We start from the raw sequence: 20119 nt of genomic DNA, 5'->3' as shown, positions 1-20119 counted from the left end.
AGTTCTATTTTCACATCTCGCCCTAATGTGAACACGCAGAGAGCTTTCCGACGGTGTCTTTGTATTAGGGTAACATAATAATAAAAGAAAATCAAGTCAAAATGTACTCTAGAAAGCTTTCGAAGCTTTTCACACCAGTTAAAACAAAGTGACTCAAATAGTATCAAAAGAAAAAAAAAATTGACATTAAAAATTGTAATTTAAAACATATTTAATATATAAATGATCTTTTTTTCAATTATTTATTTATTATTTCAATTGTTCGTTAATTTTTTTTGAAATTCCAAATATTAACTATTTAATAAGAATAAATTAAGAAATAAATAATTAAGAATAAATTTTTAATAACTATTTTTTTTCATCTTTTATATCATAAAATAATAAAAAAAAATGATATCGTCATAGATATTATAATTAAAAATATCCCTAGTAGAAATTTGTCCTAGCTATTTTAAAGGAACTGCCTAGTCGCGCTGGAGTCTGTCTAGTTACTTGACTGACCAGCTAGCTAAAAACTCGAATGTCATGTCACGCTTTTTTCATCAAGTTATTATCCAGCCCAACTTGATAATTATTTATCAATAGGACTTTTGAAAAACTAGTCAAATTAATTCTTTTAAATATTTCGAAATTCATTTAATAATAAGATTTAATGTAGTAAACACGTTTATTTTATGTAATTAAAAAAAATATTCCAATTATCAACAAAAATTATTATAAGAAAATATATTGCACTAAATATAGTAATTCGTTATAAAAATGTAATTTTTCATTCACAATTAAACTGGATTTAAAAAAAAAATTTACATAAGTAAAACGATTGAAGCAACATCTTGACCTGAACTGTTAACAACACTGAAACAATTATAATTTTTATATTAATATGAATGTCATAACATAAACCTTAAAACACTTTTCGCAGTTTCAACGAAAAAATCTTGGGGCTACCGGGGAGCGAACACGGGTCCGCTGGGCGGGAACGAAAGAAACGCACGCTTTACGCAACTCGGCCGTTCTGATCAGTGATATTAGAATAAATGCTTGACGTATTTCACTGTACCTAATAATATTATGAATTTGTGCATATTATTTTTATTATTTTCTAGGCAAATAAACATTTTAGATGTTTATTTGATTTTAAATGATTTACTTATAATTTAATTTAAACATTAGACAATTATAAAAAACTAATTACTAATTTTTTTTATTTATTATCCTCAAAAATTATATGTAAAATTTTATAAATAAAATTATTTTAATAAATTAATAATTATTGATATAATATAATATTATTATTATTATTATTATTATTATTATTATTATTATTATTATTATTATTATTATTATTATTATTATTATTATTATTATTATTATTATTATTATTATTATTATTATTATTATTATTATTATTATTATTATTATTATTATTATTATTATTATTATTATTATTATTATTATTATTATTATTATTATTATTATTATTATTATTATTATTATTATTATTATTATTATTATTATTATTATTATTATTATTATTATTATTATTATTATTATTATTATTATTATTATTATTATTATTATTATTATTATTATTATTATTATTATTATTATTATTATTATTATTATTATTATTATTATTATTATTATTATTATTATTATTATTATTATTATTATTATTATTATTATTATTATTATTATTATTATTATTATTATTATTATTATTATTATTATTATTATTATTATTATTATTATTATTATTATTATTATTATTATTATTATTATTATTATTATTATTATTATTATTATTATTATTATTATTATTATTATATTATTATAATATACTCAAACAGAAAAATAATATTCTACTATATTTGTAAAATTTGTCTGAAAATAATAATAATTGTTTAATCATTTTTTTTTAAAAACTAAAAACACTTTTTATTCAAGGTAATATTATTTTCATAATAATTTAATTTATTGCAATTATTTTATTATAATTTAATAAATTTTATTATTTTAAAAAAGCGCGCGCTATTTTGTCTTGGGCCAATCAAGTGATTTCAACTAAATATAGGTTATGTTCGTTTCTGATTCATGACAGCTGGCAAACATTTACAACAAATAATATTTTGCAAGTGTATATTTATTGCAATAAGATAAGTTATGCAAAAAATATATATGTGGAACATTAATTTACAGTGATTTTCATAAAATGAATATTGATTTAGATGCTCTGGAAAGCAAAGTTCATTTTTTCTTAAATTCAATTTTTTCGACCACCGAGATATTTCGATACATTTTCATGTGTTTTGTATGCACTGTCTTTTTTTGAGAAAGGAATATTAATATTATTATTATTAATTTTTATAAACAAGTTGTAATTTTTTTAAATCAAGCAAGCGAAATGTCAATACACAAAATCCTAGCATAGCTGTCCAGTTACTAGACTTATTGAAGCGCCACCGCCATGACAAGGATATGAATTTAATTTCGAGCAACACTGGACAGTGCCATTAAAAAAACTGGATAGCTTTGAGTCGTGGAATTATCAAGTTCAACTTGAATTTCTTTCAAAAAGCACTGATCAGTAACTTCACAGTTATTTATCAGTTCAGCTAGAATCAGCGTCCGCGAGAAAAACTGTCAAGTAACTTGAGTCAATCTAGTGCATCCACGACAAATTTCTACTAGGGATATTTCATTTTATAAAGAAGCTTTATATAACGGCGTCTGATTCGATCCACTGTTGTAGATAGAGTTTTACTACTGAAAGTGAAACAAAACGTGGATACGATCCACCTATCTTGGATCCCGGGAACAAGAAACAATGACACAAGTGGAAGTGGCTTGGTAGCAGAGTCGCGACGTTGAAAGCTTTTCTATTCATTAAGTCAACTATTTTATATTTATAGACTAACAAAATTAAATAAATAAAAATAAAAATAAGGAAACTTTCAGTCTGTCTAAAACTTATTTTTACTACTTTCAAAAAAATTTTTCATTTCAGTCTGACTGAAACTCACTTTTACTACTATTTTTTTTTACTTTTACATGCGAGCCAAAAGTTCTGAACGTTCAAATGAACGAAATATTTTTTTCAATCAATATTATTAATATTTCAAATTGAATTACAATTTTTTTCTATATTAATAAAAATACTTTGCAACAAATAAAATAATTAATTGCAAGTATTAAGCGCAGTTTAGATAACAATTTGATATCTCAGATTTAATAAATAAAAAATAAGTGCTCTCAAAACGATTTGCGTAGCACGCAGGTGCACGCTGAATGTATAATGGATAATGATCAACAGGCGTAAAATAAAGTATTCAAAGCCGGAGACGACCGTTTGAAGGGAGTGTCTTGTTAAACACACAAGTGGAAAAAAATCACATAGGCCTTCATACATATATATAATGTATATCAATGTTTGTAACTATATAACACATATCAAGGGAGTAACTTCCGTCAAAGTTAATTTCCGGTTTATCTATATGCTTAGGTCATTAAATATTCAGTGGGAAAGATTCGCGACGGAAAAGTCGATTCTCATTTTGTTCAGAAATAATTTACTACTTCTGGTCTTTTTTTCTTTTATTAAAAAATAAAATTGTATTTGCATATTTTATTTTACTATGCGATTCGTTTATTATTATCATAAAAAGGGGATTTCCGACGGTGCGACTAATGACAATAATTTTATTGTGGGAAGTATATTTCACATTTTCCGAATAGTGAATATATTATAAAATCTACTTCAAAAGAGATAAAAAGAATAATAATTATAATCCTCTTATGGTAAATAAAATTATTTACTCCCTAGGGTTTAAAATGATCATTTTATTCCCTAGTTTTAAAAACCTTTTTTCGTTCAATATTTATGTATAATTATTGTTATTTGTGATTATTATTTGTTTACACAAATTTTTCAGTCCTATACATAAATATATATAAAATGCACCTGGCATTCAACAATGTTAGATGTTAAGATTAATGAGATGTACAATATCACTCACCTGTACATTTATCCACGAGATAAATGTCTTGGCCAATGCAGGTCGATTGAATCCAGATTACAGAGTCGGCTTGCGATCGTTTTCTCTTTCAAGTAAAGTAATATCGTTGCGAGGGAAAGTTCTGTAAAAAATAAATGCGACATACATTTAAAAAAAACATGTTCACATAACAAAAAGTCTAAACATATTTTACATATATTTCTTTTAATAATATAAAAAATCACATGATCTAAAAAAATATGGATTTTTTTTTCCCTGGCGAAAAAAGCTTTTATATATACAAACTCCAAATATATCAGCGAAGGACGCAATAATCAACACTTAAAAATATTCTCAAAAAAAAAATAATTCTCATCGTAAAAGATGGAAGACAAAAAAAAGCAACTTGAGGGAAAAAAGAAAAACAAGTAGAAGGATATCAAGAAGTGAAGGCTCATAAACAACAAGTACCTCAGAAAAAAAACGCAACCAGTACAAAAAAAATGAGGAAAGAAAAGAAAACCAAAAAAGACAAGAGAAAAAAAAACTCCAAAGACGAAAACGAGTATAAAATGAAAAAGTTCAAATAAGAGAGATAAAGAGAGAGAAGGAGCCATTAAAAAAAGCGGTACAAGGAGTCAAAACTGCTTTTGATGATTCTGCGTGTATATATATAAAAAGAAACAAAAATCTTTATGCGCAGAGAGTGGCTGAAAAAAAGGACGTACGAAAGAAGGGGAACACAATTGCTGAACGTGTGTATAAATAATAAATAATAAAAAAAAAAAAAATTGGAAAGAAAAAAAACAGCAGCAACATGAGAAACTCTTGAAGGGTACCCACAAAACGTTCACTCTGTGCCTCTCTACCAATGAAAACCAAGTCCACAACCTTAAAGGCGTGGTGAAAGTATAGCACGCAATCTTCACTCGATTCTGATCAACCAATCCTGATTCTCAACAATTCTTTCGTTACTCATGAAACTAACCAATCCAAGAATCAACCTTCATTCTACCTAAAAGGAAATCATCGCCTCTATAATACCTTTGCCATTAAACCCAAAAGTATGCCATCAATATGGAGAAATATCATTTAATTTTAAACCAAAAGCTGTAAAGGCTTATAAATGATTTTATCGTCTTAAAAAAATGTATTTTTTACAAAGAAAAGGAAAAAAAATGCTGATAATAGCAATTTATTCAGAAAATGTTGATTAGATTTAAATGAAAAAAATATTTTTATGATTACCATTAGAATTACCATTATCATTAGAAACTGTTACTGTTGCAATTACTGAAATTTTTTTTACTTCTAATAATTGTAACTACCATGATTTGTTACTACAACTGATGGTTACTACCACTAATTGTTACTCCCCTAATTGTTACTACCACTGATTGTTACTACCACTGATTATTACTATACCACTAATTGTTATTCCCCTAATTGTTACTTCCCTAATTGTTATTTCCCTAATTGTTACTACCACTGATTGTTACTACCACTGTTTGTTACTACCACTAATTGTTATTCCCCTAATTGTTACTACCACTAATTGTTACTGCCACTAATTGTCATTCCCCTAATTGTTACTACCACTGATTGTTACTGCCACTAATTGTCATTCCCCTAATTGTTACTACCACTTATTGTTACCACTACTAATTGTTATTCCCCTAATTGTTACTACCACTGATTGTTACTACCACTAATTGTTACCACTACTAATTGTTATTCCCCTAATTTTTACTACCACTGATTGTTACTATCACTAATTATTATTCCCCTAATTGTTATTGCCACTGATTGTAACTATACTACTAATTGTTACTAATTATTACTTTTAATTGTTACTCCTCTAATTGTTACTATCACTAATTGTTACTACCACTAATTGTTACTACCACTGATTGTAACTACCATAATTTTTTACTACCGCACTGATTGTAACCACCAAAATTTGTTTTACATTTTTTATAATTATACTATAAGTTGTTACTACCGTTAGATATTACTAACGATTGTATAACAAATTTTGATAATTATGCAACCTTTGATAGTAACAAATTAGGATAGTTATACAAATGGTGTCGATTTCAACTAATATTAGTAACTATATACTTGTTGAACGATTTTAATTATCATCAAAAATAATTTTTGTGAAACATATTTTAATCTCTGAAAAAATGTTGTCTCTCAAATATATATAGCATTTAGAAGCGCGCCTGATTAACGATTAGAACGCAATGAAGACAAGAAGGCGGGGAAATTCATCCTTGTCACAATTCTCAAAAGCCCCCTAAGGACAAAAGGGTGTGTATGTGCCCGTTGTTTCTTATCTCTTCCTGCGTTTGCTTGTACATAGAGCGAATGTAACAGAGAGATAAGACTTTATAGAGACAACTAAAGAAGAAACACGCCCTGCCAGATAGAAAGAGACGAAGAGAGACCTCGGGGTAAATTGATACCAATCTCTCAAAGGAAGTTCTTCATATATTCGCGTTGATCGTTGCTCATTCTTCTTCTGTATTCTCTAATTTACCATTTGGTCATTATAAATGATAACTTTCTGTTCTCTCTCTATATATATAATTACCACCGCACATGTCATGTTTTTTCAATTTTTTTAATACAAAATATGAGAGAAGCGCCTCCATTTTTTATTTTTTTATTATCAAAAAAAATTTCCCCCTTTCTTGTTATTTATCCTCTGATGATGGTTATATAAATAATTTGGTATGAATGAATAATTTTTTCACTTTCAATTTATAGTATATATCTGAATCACGATCGTAAAAATGGGTCGAAATTAGAATAATAAAAAGATTTGATATTTGAATTTTTCTATATATTCTGAAAGCTATACGTCTCTAACGATATTTAAAAAGGAATCTTGTTTCACTCTATAGGCCCTTTTTTATGGTCAGAATATAGTGGACATACAATTCTGAAATGATTTAAAATGCGTGTCCTCGATTTTGAAATCCCTTCGTCTCGTGAAAAAAAAGGGATCCTAATTTTCTAACGCAACAGGGCGCGTCCACTATAAAATACCGCATCACCCCCATTTCTCTTGATTCTATATATAATATTCCCCTACTCATATATTTATTCTTCTCTCTCTTTCTCTTGTTCTCATTTTTCCATCAATTTTTTAAATATGTGGCGTCCCATAGTATATACAACTTTTTTGGTCCGTCATTCGTTTGTACTTGCCTATATCTATATATATACACACTTGTCCACCTGTGAAACTCGAAAAGGGGGCGAGAGAGAGAGACCCCCCTTCACATATAAAAATATACAATGCCACTTGTCCTGGGGTTGGTATTCATCAACAATGGACTTTGGTTACTTGAGATTTTTACAACCACTGTCAAGTCCAATATATGTTGAGGAATCTAAATGACATTTTGGGAGGGATTTTCTCAATTGCACGTGATCAGGTAGAAAATCACATGGGTGGAGCGGGTGAGATTAGAAAAAATTTTATGGGAGCCGAACCGTGAATAGATCATAATGCATTAATATATATATTTCGTAAAAGAAAACTATACTTTTTTTCTTCATCTAGCACGTAATCCTTCAAATTATCCCACTGTAGCATATATATATATATATATATATAATAAACTGACTCATTCATTTTTCATTATGGATCATCAAGTGTGTTACGGTCAAATTATTGCTTTTTATCGAAATTTTATATTTTTCCATAAATCAAAACTGTATTTTCAAATCATTTTTTTCTTGATTAATCATTTTTACTGTAATAAAAATTATAAATTATTATTTTTACAATAAATTTACTATTTCCCGTGTATCAGGGCCCTAGTAGGGAATGAAACGCCACACCTGATCAGGGTCAATTCAGGGCTATCAGAAAATGTGGAATTTCCTAATCAGAGCCACATCAGGCGCGACGTTTTATTCCCTAATAGGGCAGCTTGATCCGGCCCCGATCTGACTCCAGGCAAAATTTCTGCACGGGTTTTAATTATAATTGATTGTTATAATAATAATATTAATAATAATATAAATAATAATTAATACATTTCTAAATAAATTATAATAAATGAATTTTTTTATAAATAAATTATCCCTTCTTCAATTAAAACTAAAATAATAATTTCATCTCAAGCACATGCGGAAAAAAAAATTCTCCCCCGCTCAAAAAAATAAATAAATAAAAAAAGAATTTCAAATACCCTCTTCAATTTCAAAAATCTCATTTTCCACATCAATGTTTGCGATACATTTTAGATTTCTTTCCACCATTTAAAAAAAAAAAGAAATCGAGTGGTATCTCTCTCTCTTGTCCGCTTTATCTCAGTAAATATATATATAATACTCAAATAAGGGGAGACCAGAAAAAAAGGGGTCGGTTTTATACACGGGAAAGAGAGAAAGGTATATATCGGTATATACGTAAGATCCCAAAAATATCTGAAAATAAACAAGTGTCCGACGATATTCTCTCCCGTGGCACACGTGTGCGCTCACGCGTTGTACGGGTCTGAGGGAAAGGGAGGTGGGGGAGGGGAAAGAAGAGGAGGCAAAAATGATGGACGAGGAGAGAGAGAAAGAGAGAGAGAAAGCAGTGTAAGAAGAAGAGAGGTAAAAGGGGGAAAGAGAAAGAAAGAGAAGAAGAGAGAAAAAGAGAGAGGGGAGTGAAGAGAGGAAAGATGAGGCGAACGTGAGTCTCGGCGTGGGAATAAGCGGCAGGTGCGCGACGGCGCTACCGGGGAGCCACTTGAGGGGGGGTAAACAGGGGGGGCCCCATTCGAGGGGCCTCAGACCCCCGCTTCTTCCCACTTCTTTGCAAACCCAATCCCTTCCCCCTTCACCGCCCTCACTCGCAGTACTTTTACCGACAACTTAAGGAGCCCCATACGAAGAATGCGCGTTCATAAAGTAATCAAAAAGTAACTGCACGTGCAAAATCGATCGAATGTCGATTCAACGGTCGATAACCTTTCTCTCTTTTTCCCTCGTTTTTTTTTCAAAAAGTACCCAAATTATCGCGTTCAACTTGAATTCAGAGAAAGGGACCCGGGTGTCCTCGGGGACTTGGATAATTTCCGTAATTTTTTTTTTTCCTTCAATCATTAGATCGATTCTTCTTTTTCATTATTTGTATTTTTTCGGCAGGGGGGAGGGAGAGGATGATTGCAATACCTGTAAAATACATTTAATTGCAGGATAAATGTTTCCTGTACACAAGTAACTAAACTGAATTTTGGATTCAATTTTTTTTTTATATTTTAATAATAATAAATTTTTTCCACTTTTTCAATTCAAATTTTAATTTTTATATATTAAACAAAATGTGAATATAAAATTTTCTTCGTAAGATAAAATTTAATTTATATTTTATTAATTTTGGTGTACCAACTTCTGTATATACAAAGTTAATTAAAACCGCGTGAAGAAGAAGTTAATTACATTTTATATATATACAATATATGAAGTAACTAAAATAATCTTAAAATCAATAAAAATAAATGACTTCAAAATTTAATTAATTTAATATTTAATCAATTCAATTGTGAATAAAATATTTTTTCACTCTTTGGAATAAATTAAATATTTATAAATTAATGTACATATAATCATTTGATTATATCTTGAAATTCAATTACACATTTCTTGAATATTTGTTTTATACATTTTATAGGTAATTATTTCATTAAATCAAAGAAATTCTGACATTGATATAGGGTGAAAGGAACATTTATTTGAATTAAATAAAAAATTTCTTTGAAACGAAGATAATTTTTTTTTAATCAAAAATAATTTGTTTGAAAGAAATAAATTTTCTATCAAAGAAAACATTGTCAAAGAAATTGATTTCTTTGAATCAAATAAATTCTTTTTTCTGGGTGTTTTTTTTAAATATATATATATATGATAAATCATTGTTGCGAAGGCTAAAATATTAACCAGGGGGAGGTCAGGGATATATATCGCGAAAATTGGTTTTTAAAAATGGGCATCAGGTGCAGAACAAGCTTATGTGTGTTCCAAGGTTGGAATTTAATTGTTAGCATAAATTTTGCCAAGGACATGTTCAAAGTTCATATATATTTACACTTGTCTTTCGAAGCAAGGTCGAAAGACGTTAGAAAGTATATACATATATACACTCTCGAAAGCTGCAGTGCTTGTTTTACTTTAATCTTGATTGGAACAGCCAAATTTATTCGAAACAAGAAAAAAAAAAATTTCAACATATACAAAACATCATTGCAGTAATCAGATATTAGAATATTTCATTGCACTCGAGTTACCATTTAATTATGAGGGAAAATGTCTCGAGAGATTGAATCTCGAGAGAAATATATATACTTAAGACAGAGTGTGTGTGACATGTTTTAATGAAATTCAAAAGAAGAAAATAATGCTCATTAATATTTTAGAAACACTTGCATTTTCAATATTGTGCTTCATCATTCCTACCTGAATTCTCTCACAAAAAGAAATAAAGAAAAAAATCAGAAAAGGCTTCTGTATATCTGATAATAAGTGGATGCTGAATGAGTCGTTAAATTTAATTTTTTTTTTCATTAAAGTTCAATTCATCATAACATCATTTATTATTTTGTCTTATTTAAATTTATTAGTTTATTTCACAGCAATTTTTTATGAAAAAAAAGAAACCATTCGTCACTGCTAGTTATAAAAAAAAAGAATTTTTTGTGCCATAAAAAATTTGCAATAACGCAGAAATAATAACAATATTAATGACGGAGGTAGACTTTACGAGTGATTATAATGTTTCCGTTCATCTAAATAAGGTTCGAGAAATTAAAATATATTTCCTATAGTTAATCCTGATATATACAAAGTATATTATGGGATATATATATATATATATTCGTTATAAGGAAATAAAATTAAAAAGCCGCTATTTATTGAAAAGAAAAAAAGATTTTTTTTTCTCTCTCTCTTTCTCTTTTTTTCTCTTTTTGAAACCTCTAATATTCTTCGCTTCACGTGTACTGTAATTATGATTTCGACCATAAGATATATATATATATATATATATTCCTTTAATGGATGAATAACGATAATGCTTTGAGCACATAACGAACGTGTTTCTTCACATTTTTTTTAAAAGCGCGTGTAACACTTGACCGGAAGCTGCGCACAACAGTGAAACCAACATACGGATATAATGAGACTTTAATCATGTATCGTAAAAGGCTTTCGAAATAATTCGACCTCTTCTCTCATCGCTTCTGTGGTGGTCATAATACTCCTAATAAAAAAAACTCATTTTTTAATAATTTGTTATTTATTTTTATTATCGAAAAATCTTTTAAAATCACACTAACTTTAGATAAAATTCTGATACAATAGATACAATAAAAATATATTGGTTTTCAAAGACTAATAGCAAATTTTGTATAAAATACAAAGTAAAGTTAATTAAATCAATTTCGAGGCAAAATTTGTGTCGGGGGATTTTTTTTTATGTGTTCAATGTGTCAAGAGTGCACATTAACGCACGTGTGGGGCAAAAATAAATTTTACATCGACATGCGGGCCCTCATATTTGGTGATTATTATCGCTCGTTATTCACATTTATATACAACATTTGTGTAACAATATATATATATATATATATATATATATATTATATATTACTAAATAATACGGGTTTGAGAATGCCAATTGAGAAAATACGACTTGAGAGATAATATCAAGGTGTCATGCGAGTAGAACATCAACTGATTGATGCAAAATAAGCCTCATAAAGCTTTAATCTATTTTTTTTCTTTGTATACTACTAATTGCGATTTATTGCATTTTACCATTTATTTTTCACAAATAATTGATAGTGACTGTATACCATTTAATTGAAATTAGCATCAACTTCAAAATAACCATTGGTTGTTACTGTTTATAAATAAATAGTACTCTCTAAATGTGAATTAATTAATAATCCAGTAGCGAGAAAAAAAACGAAAAATTTAAAATTGTAAAAATCATAATGATTTTACTACAGTTATTAGTTTACTTATAAAAGAAATAGAAATACTTCAAAAAAATTCAGGATATTTTAGATAATTCTCAGTACTTGAAGGTAATTCAGAATTTTTCAGGATCAGATAATTCATATATATATTATATTTTTAGCTATTACTCTTTAATTCAGCACACGCGTGTAAATCTTTTAATTAAAAAATTGTTTACCCTTCGAATAATATATTGAAACGCATAAAAATTTTTTAAGAAAGTTGATATGCTCGCCAACAAAAAGGGGTCATATCTTGATTTCCGTTAAACAGTTTGGAAATATTGACGCAGCAACATTTTAATGATTATTCCGGGGTTTAAATTAATGGCGCACACCCTTCGAGGGAGAGAGTAAAAGAAAGGAAAAAAAAAAGAAGGTCGAAACGATCGTTGACCGTTTGACATGGTCGACGTTGTCCGACGACTGACGGAAATATACGAAGGGTGTCAAGGAGGCTGTGGGGGCAAGCAGCGATCTCGTGGGAAAAAGGAGCAGGTGTGACTCGTGAGCTGAGACTTTGGATATAGAGAGAGAGAGAGAAAGAAGACCTTATACTCTACTCTTCTCGGGGACGCGTTCACGCTTCACGCACACGCGAATGCATTCATAACACGCTCACTTGCACGCATCCAAGTACGCGCGTAAGAAGCGTGTGGAACACGTGGTCAACACCGCTATAGGTGGCCGCCTTGTACCTCCTCTCAAGTAAAGAGGAAAATTTTTTTTTTTTTTTTTTCTCTCAAAGTACTTGAAGAAATCGAAGACAGTATTGTGAAATGAAAAAGATCTAAGTATACACACAAAAATATATATAACTGACCGAGGATCCTTTTTGGTAAACAGTCATTATTTCGTATATAATGAGAACATTTTGCCAATAAGCGTTATTTGACGAAGATAAAAATAAATTGCCCTCATTTCTTAAAATGACATCTTTTAGAAAGAGAACGGAGTTTAAAAATGTTTATTAAAAAAAAATGTAAGAGATATTTTTTTTTGCGGGAAAAAAAAATTTCTTGTGTTATCTACAAACTGCAATTGTAGTCTCCACAAAATAGCTGTTTTGGAAAATATATAAATCGAACTTGTAAACAAAACAACATCTTTTGGCGAACGCAAAAATTTTTTGTGAAAAAACAGATTGTTTTGTGTTTTGCCCAAACAGAACAGAACAGGTATGATTGAAAAAATAACGCAGCGAAAAAGGTATGCAATCTCATTTCCCAAGTGCTTAAAAATATGATCTTTTTGGGGAGTGAGTTTGGTATAGTGGAGAACCAAAAATTATCATAATTTTCCAAAGATTGTTATAATGATTTGAAAACATGACTTTTGGATGTTATAGGTTTTTATAATTTGAAAGAGAATCTTTTTTCTTTTGTAAAGAAAGAGATCACAAAATAGTGATTTGGAGTTTCCAATTTTAACCTCGTCATGCAACAGGAAGAAAACACCATTAATTATAATATAGTTTCCCAAAAAAAAATTCCTCCAAGCTGTTAAAATTCATTTATCTCTCTATACGTAAATTCAACCCTTCTAAAGCGACATATATTTTTCTCTTCATCAGGCATATTTTACTCATAAAAATCTTTTTTTTTCTCTTTTTTTGGTGACTAATGAATTCTGATGATGTTATAACATTGACGCCATATGCGTGAAGAGCAATTATCCCACGCGACTATTTTCGGAACAAATAACAGTTCCAAGCAGAAAGTTTTTGACTTTGCTATAAGAATTTATATAGATATATATATATATATACATGAGAAACATATTAAATAATAAAAACATTCTTAGATTTTCAAGTGGCACAATATTTGTCAACTATTTAAGTTTTCTATTTCAGTATCGTTTTTTTGTCTCTACAATATGTATACAAATAGTGTGTAAACAAATGCAAGTGTGATTTCAGTCAGCTGATGACAATATTATAACATCCGCGCAAGGTTGAAAAAAAATATTTTGTTATTATTACACGAATGAAATATCAAATTTTGGAGAAATATTTGGGGCACATGATTATCCCATAAAAATCATTAGTTAGAAAGAATTTAAAGAATTTTTAATTAGCAAAATTTTTAGACACCAAATTTTTATTTGTCCGAAATTGAAAATGCCCGAACAAACAATCGACAGAAAGATTTCGGCGCGATTTTTCTGTCGATTATTTGTTCGGCCAATTGCAATTTCGGACAAATAAAAATTCGGCGTTTTAAAAATTCTGTACAATAAAATTTCGATACACAAGAATTCTGCAGGAGAATTTATATTTTTTTCCCCTACATTACTTTGGTAAATTTTTTTGCCAAAGGAATATATTTATCCGAATTGAGGAGATTGCAATCTTGACAAATTTCTATATACGTTAACACGTTGGAATAAATTCTTTTTTCTCTCTCCCTCACCCTCTCTTTAACACTGCGAAGAAGATAAAAAAAAGGAACAATGCCCCACTCTTTATTCTTTACCGACTTTGCGCAACGTGCGCCTTCTTAAATACAACATATATATATAATATTACCCACGTGTGCACGTGGTATTAGATTTTTATTTCTTGCTTTTGTGCGTGAATACCTATATGTCTAACCCTTGAAAGATTTAAAATGCGATCATCGGTTTTTGTCATGTTCCTTATAATATACAAGGGAGAAAAAATGAGAGAGAGAGAGAGAAATTAGATAAAAGAATTTATTTTTAATGAATATATATACATATAAAAAGATATCTACAACAATTAGTCACAGGCAAATTGTGTATGAGATAATCAGCTCCTTTTCTGCTGCTTGAAATCAGGCATTACAAATCGTTGATTAATCCCCCGTTACGAATTTATCAAACCGAGTTCGTATAGTCGTTTGATCACTGTCTTCACTTGAAGGCACCGCTACTTCAGCCGCATGTATATATATATATAAACAAAAATTGTGCGGTTTTTCAAAGTATTTTTTGTACATCACCAATATTTGCAATTTTAAAATTTTAGGCCTAATATTTTTTTTAATAACATGACTTTGCTGTTTGTTCATTCATATGTGGAAACAATTAATTAATTATTTCGTAAAGAAATAATTTGTTAAATTTTCCTTTCTAACATTCATGAAATGTAATACATCAAATACACAGGAAACAATTAAGAGGGATGAAATTATTATTAATTAGAGTTGAGATAAAACAAATGGCGTTATAGCAATCTCCTAGAAGAAAATTGACTTTAGGGAGTATATATATATATGAGAGAGAACGACTTAATAGTACGTTTTCTTATATAGGGCTATTTATAGCAAAGCAACAGGTTAACGCCTACGTTTCAGGAATAAGCCTTGCGCTTAATCGAGTAAAGGGCATTTATGAGAAGGAAAGATAGAGAGAGACCGATTATGCCAAAGGGGGGAATAGTTTAATTTTTATCAAGAATGAATTATACCGTATGCGCGTTATAATCACTGACTCGAGTTTATATAGACCTGGAAGGAAATGCCGTATAGCCGCCACAATTTTTTTTCTCTCTCCAATATATATATATATATATATATATATAAGGACTGGAGACATTGGCGCGAGCTTATAACGCTTCCAGTCATGCTATCCGCATAACTTCTCATTCTCGTCGGTGGCAAAAATTTAAATAGAGAAAGAGAGAGAGCAGCACGCGAGACGATTTCTCTGATAAATTACACTCAAATGCTTTAATAAATTGCTCGTTAAAAAAAATGCTATTGCCATGCCCCCGGGAACTTCAGGAAGCACTTAATCGATATCACAATTGTCTAGATGAGCTCTTATTCTCTACAATATATAATTATATATTTATATTTTTTTTCCCCTTTAATTTGAATCAAAGACCTAAGAAGTACTTTAGAATAAATTACTAAATTTTCACTGATTTTGCAGTTAAAATTGAACTAAATAAATCTGTTTTCTATCATATATAAATTATGACTATATAATTTATTTAGTTTTAATTTTAATTAATTTTCTCTCTCTCTCTCTCTCTCAAGATAATTTTTGGTTCGTAAATGGCATTCGTTGAAAGTTATTTTAGCGACCGCAATAATTGAGGCGACAAAGATGAGGCGCAAATGTTTAAAACACTATATATATATATACTCTCTGACAGAACACAAAGATTATAACGACGACAGTTCGCAAATTCGAGATAAATCGCCAATTTTATTATATACGGAGGATGGCCCAATAATCATAACTTTTCAGCCTTGACAATACGACCCTTTGCACACGTGTGCAAGCACACACGTGTACATATAATAATAATAATAATAATAATCTTTAAAAGAAAAAAAATTTTTAGTAAAGTCTTTCACTGGCGAGCAACGTCGCATTGCCACGTGCAGATGTGCAATTTTACATTCTAGCAGACCTGAATTAATATATTCCATGTCGTATACTGAATTATATATATTTTTCTTGAAACATAATCCTCACATCCGGTAATGAGGATTTTTTTTGTCTTTTTTTTTTAAATAAACTGTTTATTTCTGCTTCATCCATATAAATCGCTAGCATTTTTAAAAAAAATTTTTTCCATACAAAAATTTTGCAAATATTTTTTTCCCCTATATGTGAAAGACGAATTTTAATAGACCTTAGCTGTAAAAAAAAATTTGTAGGTTATGTTTAGTGAGTTTTATTTTGATTAAACATTCATTTTTAATTAATCAGTTTTAAAAAATTTTTTTTGTCATCTAATAAAGACAGAAACATTATTTGTATTAAGAGATAATTTTCTTTGTTTATTTTCAAAAATAACAAACATAACCTAAAATTTTTTTTCCTTGAAGGTCCCTTTTCTTGTATGCGGAGCGTCGCACATATATATGTTTTAAACAGTTTTAACGTGTCATTCGTAGTGAATTACATGCCAAATTTGGAAAATACCACATTCCAAAAGTAATTTTTCAACGACGAGAACCAAAAATTGTTACAAGGTTGCGCGCTCTCTTAATTCCATGAAATCGATGTGCAAGTGCAGCTGTGATGCAATTTGCAGGTCCCGTAATCGTTCCGGATTCAAGGTTAAGCCCCACTTAATGCCGAGGGAGAATCACGGCTTCTGAATGATGAAAATATATAAGGGTTCACACATGTTATGTTTGTGTGTGTATTTTTTTTAAATTAGGGTTAGAGAGCCACAAATAACGGACATTATCCTGATTCCTTCATATCTTATTAATTAAAAAATGTGCTCGAGCAATTTCGATAAATATAATTGATATATGCTTTATTTTGTGATCCAATTGAGATGATTAGATATATTTTTAATGTGGCAGAAAACATTTTTAATATAATTAAAAATGTTCGGCTTCTTTTTTTAAATAAATAAATTATTGTAAAAAGTATAAGATTTTTATTTTAAAAAGAGAATTTATATATGATAGGTATATGTGCTGTTAATATAATTATGCACTATTACGATAAAATTACATGGTATAATATGCATGGATAGGATCTGAGACATAAAATAATTGACTCTCACTTCGCAATAATATTATAGGATCCATAATTTTGTATATCAATTTTTTTGTGAAAATTCATAATGAGTGTAAATTTGAATATTGAAAAAAAATCTCATTCTCAAACAGGTTGCTAACTCTTGTTTTTTTCAAATGGAGAATATAACAATTCTCAATTTGCTTCTTTTCAATAATTTTTATTGCAACTTATTTGGGGAACCTTATTACACGCACAAAAATTTGAAATTTGAAAAAAAACACCAGACGTATTTTGATTAAATTAAATACTTGGTTTAAGGCAATTTTTTTTTATTCACAAAAGAATATTGTAACATTACAAAAATTATGTGGCATGAATAATTTAAAAAGAAAAAACTTAGTATATAAAAAGATTATTTTCATATACTCATGTTTAAAATTAACCTCTCACATTCTGCACTTTATTTCCATGTAATTCTCTGAAATTTTCCAATGTTGACCAGGATTTTCCTTCTCTACAACCGCCATCACAATTACATCCAAACGGATTGCAACTTCCTTTGCCACAATAATTTCCCTCGGTTACTGGTTTGCCATCCTTACACACCCAAATGCTACAAACTTGTGGATTAGGCAAGAGTAATGAACCTTTTTGTGTCCATAATTTTGAAGCGTCAGGGAAGTCAGCACAGGTTAATGGTTCTTTCACGTCAAATCTTACATTATTTCTTGTACAACATATTCCATCAGTTTGATGAGAAAATAATACAAGTGTCACAGATAATAGAAAGCACAATTTCAACATTATATACATTTTTTTGAATTTATATAAGTTTTACAAGTATTTGAGTTTATTTTTTTAAATTTTGTGTACTTCTCTAAACTCAGTATATACTTGGTTACTGAATATAATTTTACAGAAGATTCTGCCTTTTATATGATCCGAATAGTGGACAAATAAATTAATTATCACAGTGACGATCATTTTTATCATGGGAAATTCCCGTGATAATTTTTTGTGGTTTTTCCCATTGACAAAATATTTTTTTAATTACCAGATAACAACAATATCTTATATACATTATCTTACTATAGATAACAATTCTTATCACTATCGCTGAATTTTGTTAAGAAACTTTTATTTCTTTTTGGCTTTTTTTTTTTTTAATAATTTTCCTAAAACTTGGTATCTAGCGGTTTTTGGTGGCGCTGATTACGAATTTGCACTTAGTTTCCAAAAATTCAAAATGGCGGATTCAAAATGTCGAATGAAAATTTTAAAAATCGCTCAATTTTCCTAAAACTTGGTACCTAGGGGTTTTCAGGGACGCTGATTACGAATCTGCACTTGGTTTTCAAAAATTCAAAATGGCGGATCCAATATGGCGGGTGGAAATTGAAAAAATCGCTCGATTGGTTCATCTCAACAAAATTAATACCAAATATAAAGTTTCAACCAGGAAGAGAATTTGCAATCATCATCATCATCATCATCATCATCATCATATAAATAAAATAAAATTCACATAAATTGGATGGAGATAGTGTGTGCACTTGAAAGAAAGGTAAAGGCAGAGAGACCTCGTTATGCCGGTTCTGATCAACTCGAGAGGACAAGCTGTCCAATCGCTTGACATACATGAGAAGACGTGTACAAGGAGTTGTCAGTCGTAAACTCTGTCTTTCGTCTTTGCGGTTCGTGTGTATATATATATATATATATTCGAGTTTGAAGCCAAAGGCCCCAAGAGAAATAATAAAGCCGCTTCTCACAATATACGACGTCTACACTTCTCTCTCTCTCTTTCTCTCTCGATTGAATATTCCTCAGATGATGGGCGGACTATGCTAATAGCGAATATATACTTGACAGGACACCATATCCAATCCGGTAGAGAGAGAAGGAAAGAGAAAAGTAGACAGCGAAACCTGACATCTCGATGTTACCATTCGTCTTGTACAAAAATAAATTCTAAAAGAAATTGAATGATTCCGACAAACGCAAAACTACTTGTTTCTTGACTGTATATACACATAATTGCGCGCATATTTTATGTACTGAAAAAAAAAAATTTCTTTCTTTCAAATAATCGATTACTTGACTATTATCAAATAAATATTTACTGGAAGCAAATAATTTTTATTTGAATTAAATAAATTAATTAAAATAAAAATTATATCTATAATAAAATTCTTTTAAATGAAAATTCTAACAATTTATTTTTATAACTTTTTTCATGAGTCCAAAATTATTAGAACCACAATGTTAATTTTGTCAGGAATTTATTTTTTTCTTTTTTTGAAAAAATGTTTCTGGGACTAATAAAAGTGATTTAGAAATAATCATAAATGACAGAATCTATGTTATTATATCTTTGGTGTGAGAAAACAAGTCCATCGAAACGAAACTTGACAAGGCACTTTTAATCCTATATATATATATAAGAATGTATATATAATATATATATGGTTGGATTAAAATCATAGAGCCGTAGGACACATTTTCCAAAAGACACTAATCGGGGGTTTATGTTTTTGATGGGGGATTTCAAGAGTGACTGAAAAATGACTTATTTCAGAGGGGAAAAGATACAGATCTAAGAAGATTTTTTCTCTTAAGAAAACCAAGTTTTTAAGATAATAATCG

General features: G+C 29.1%; 1 protein-coding gene across 8 annotated transcripts in view; it reads right to left on the bottom strand.

Annotated features, from left to right (window-relative positions):
- The window catches only part of LOC127283192 (tubulin monoglutamylase TTLL4-like), a 182346-nt gene that overhangs the window by 65741 nt on the left and 96486 nt on the right, over window positions 1-20119 (bottom strand). For all 8 annotated transcript variants that reach the window (XR_007843314.1, XR_007843313.1, XM_051307907.1 and 5 more), the window contains exon 7: window positions 4017-4137. The gene's annotated coding sequence lies outside the window, so the exon portion shown is untranslated. The remainder of the gene's footprint in view (window positions 1-4016; window positions 4138-20119) is intronic.

The sequence above is a fragment of the Leptopilina boulardi genome, unplaced genomic scaffold, assembly GCF_019393585.1.
Source record: "Leptopilina boulardi isolate dan_hultmark-lab unplaced genomic scaffold, ZJU_Lbou_2.1 LbouV2_31, whole genome shotgun sequence".
NCBI lineage: Eukaryota > Metazoa > Arthropoda > Insecta > Hymenoptera > Figitidae > Leptopilina > Leptopilina boulardi.
Note: the sequence above shows the minus strand (reverse complement) of the source record. Positions and strands in the feature narration are given on the sequence as shown.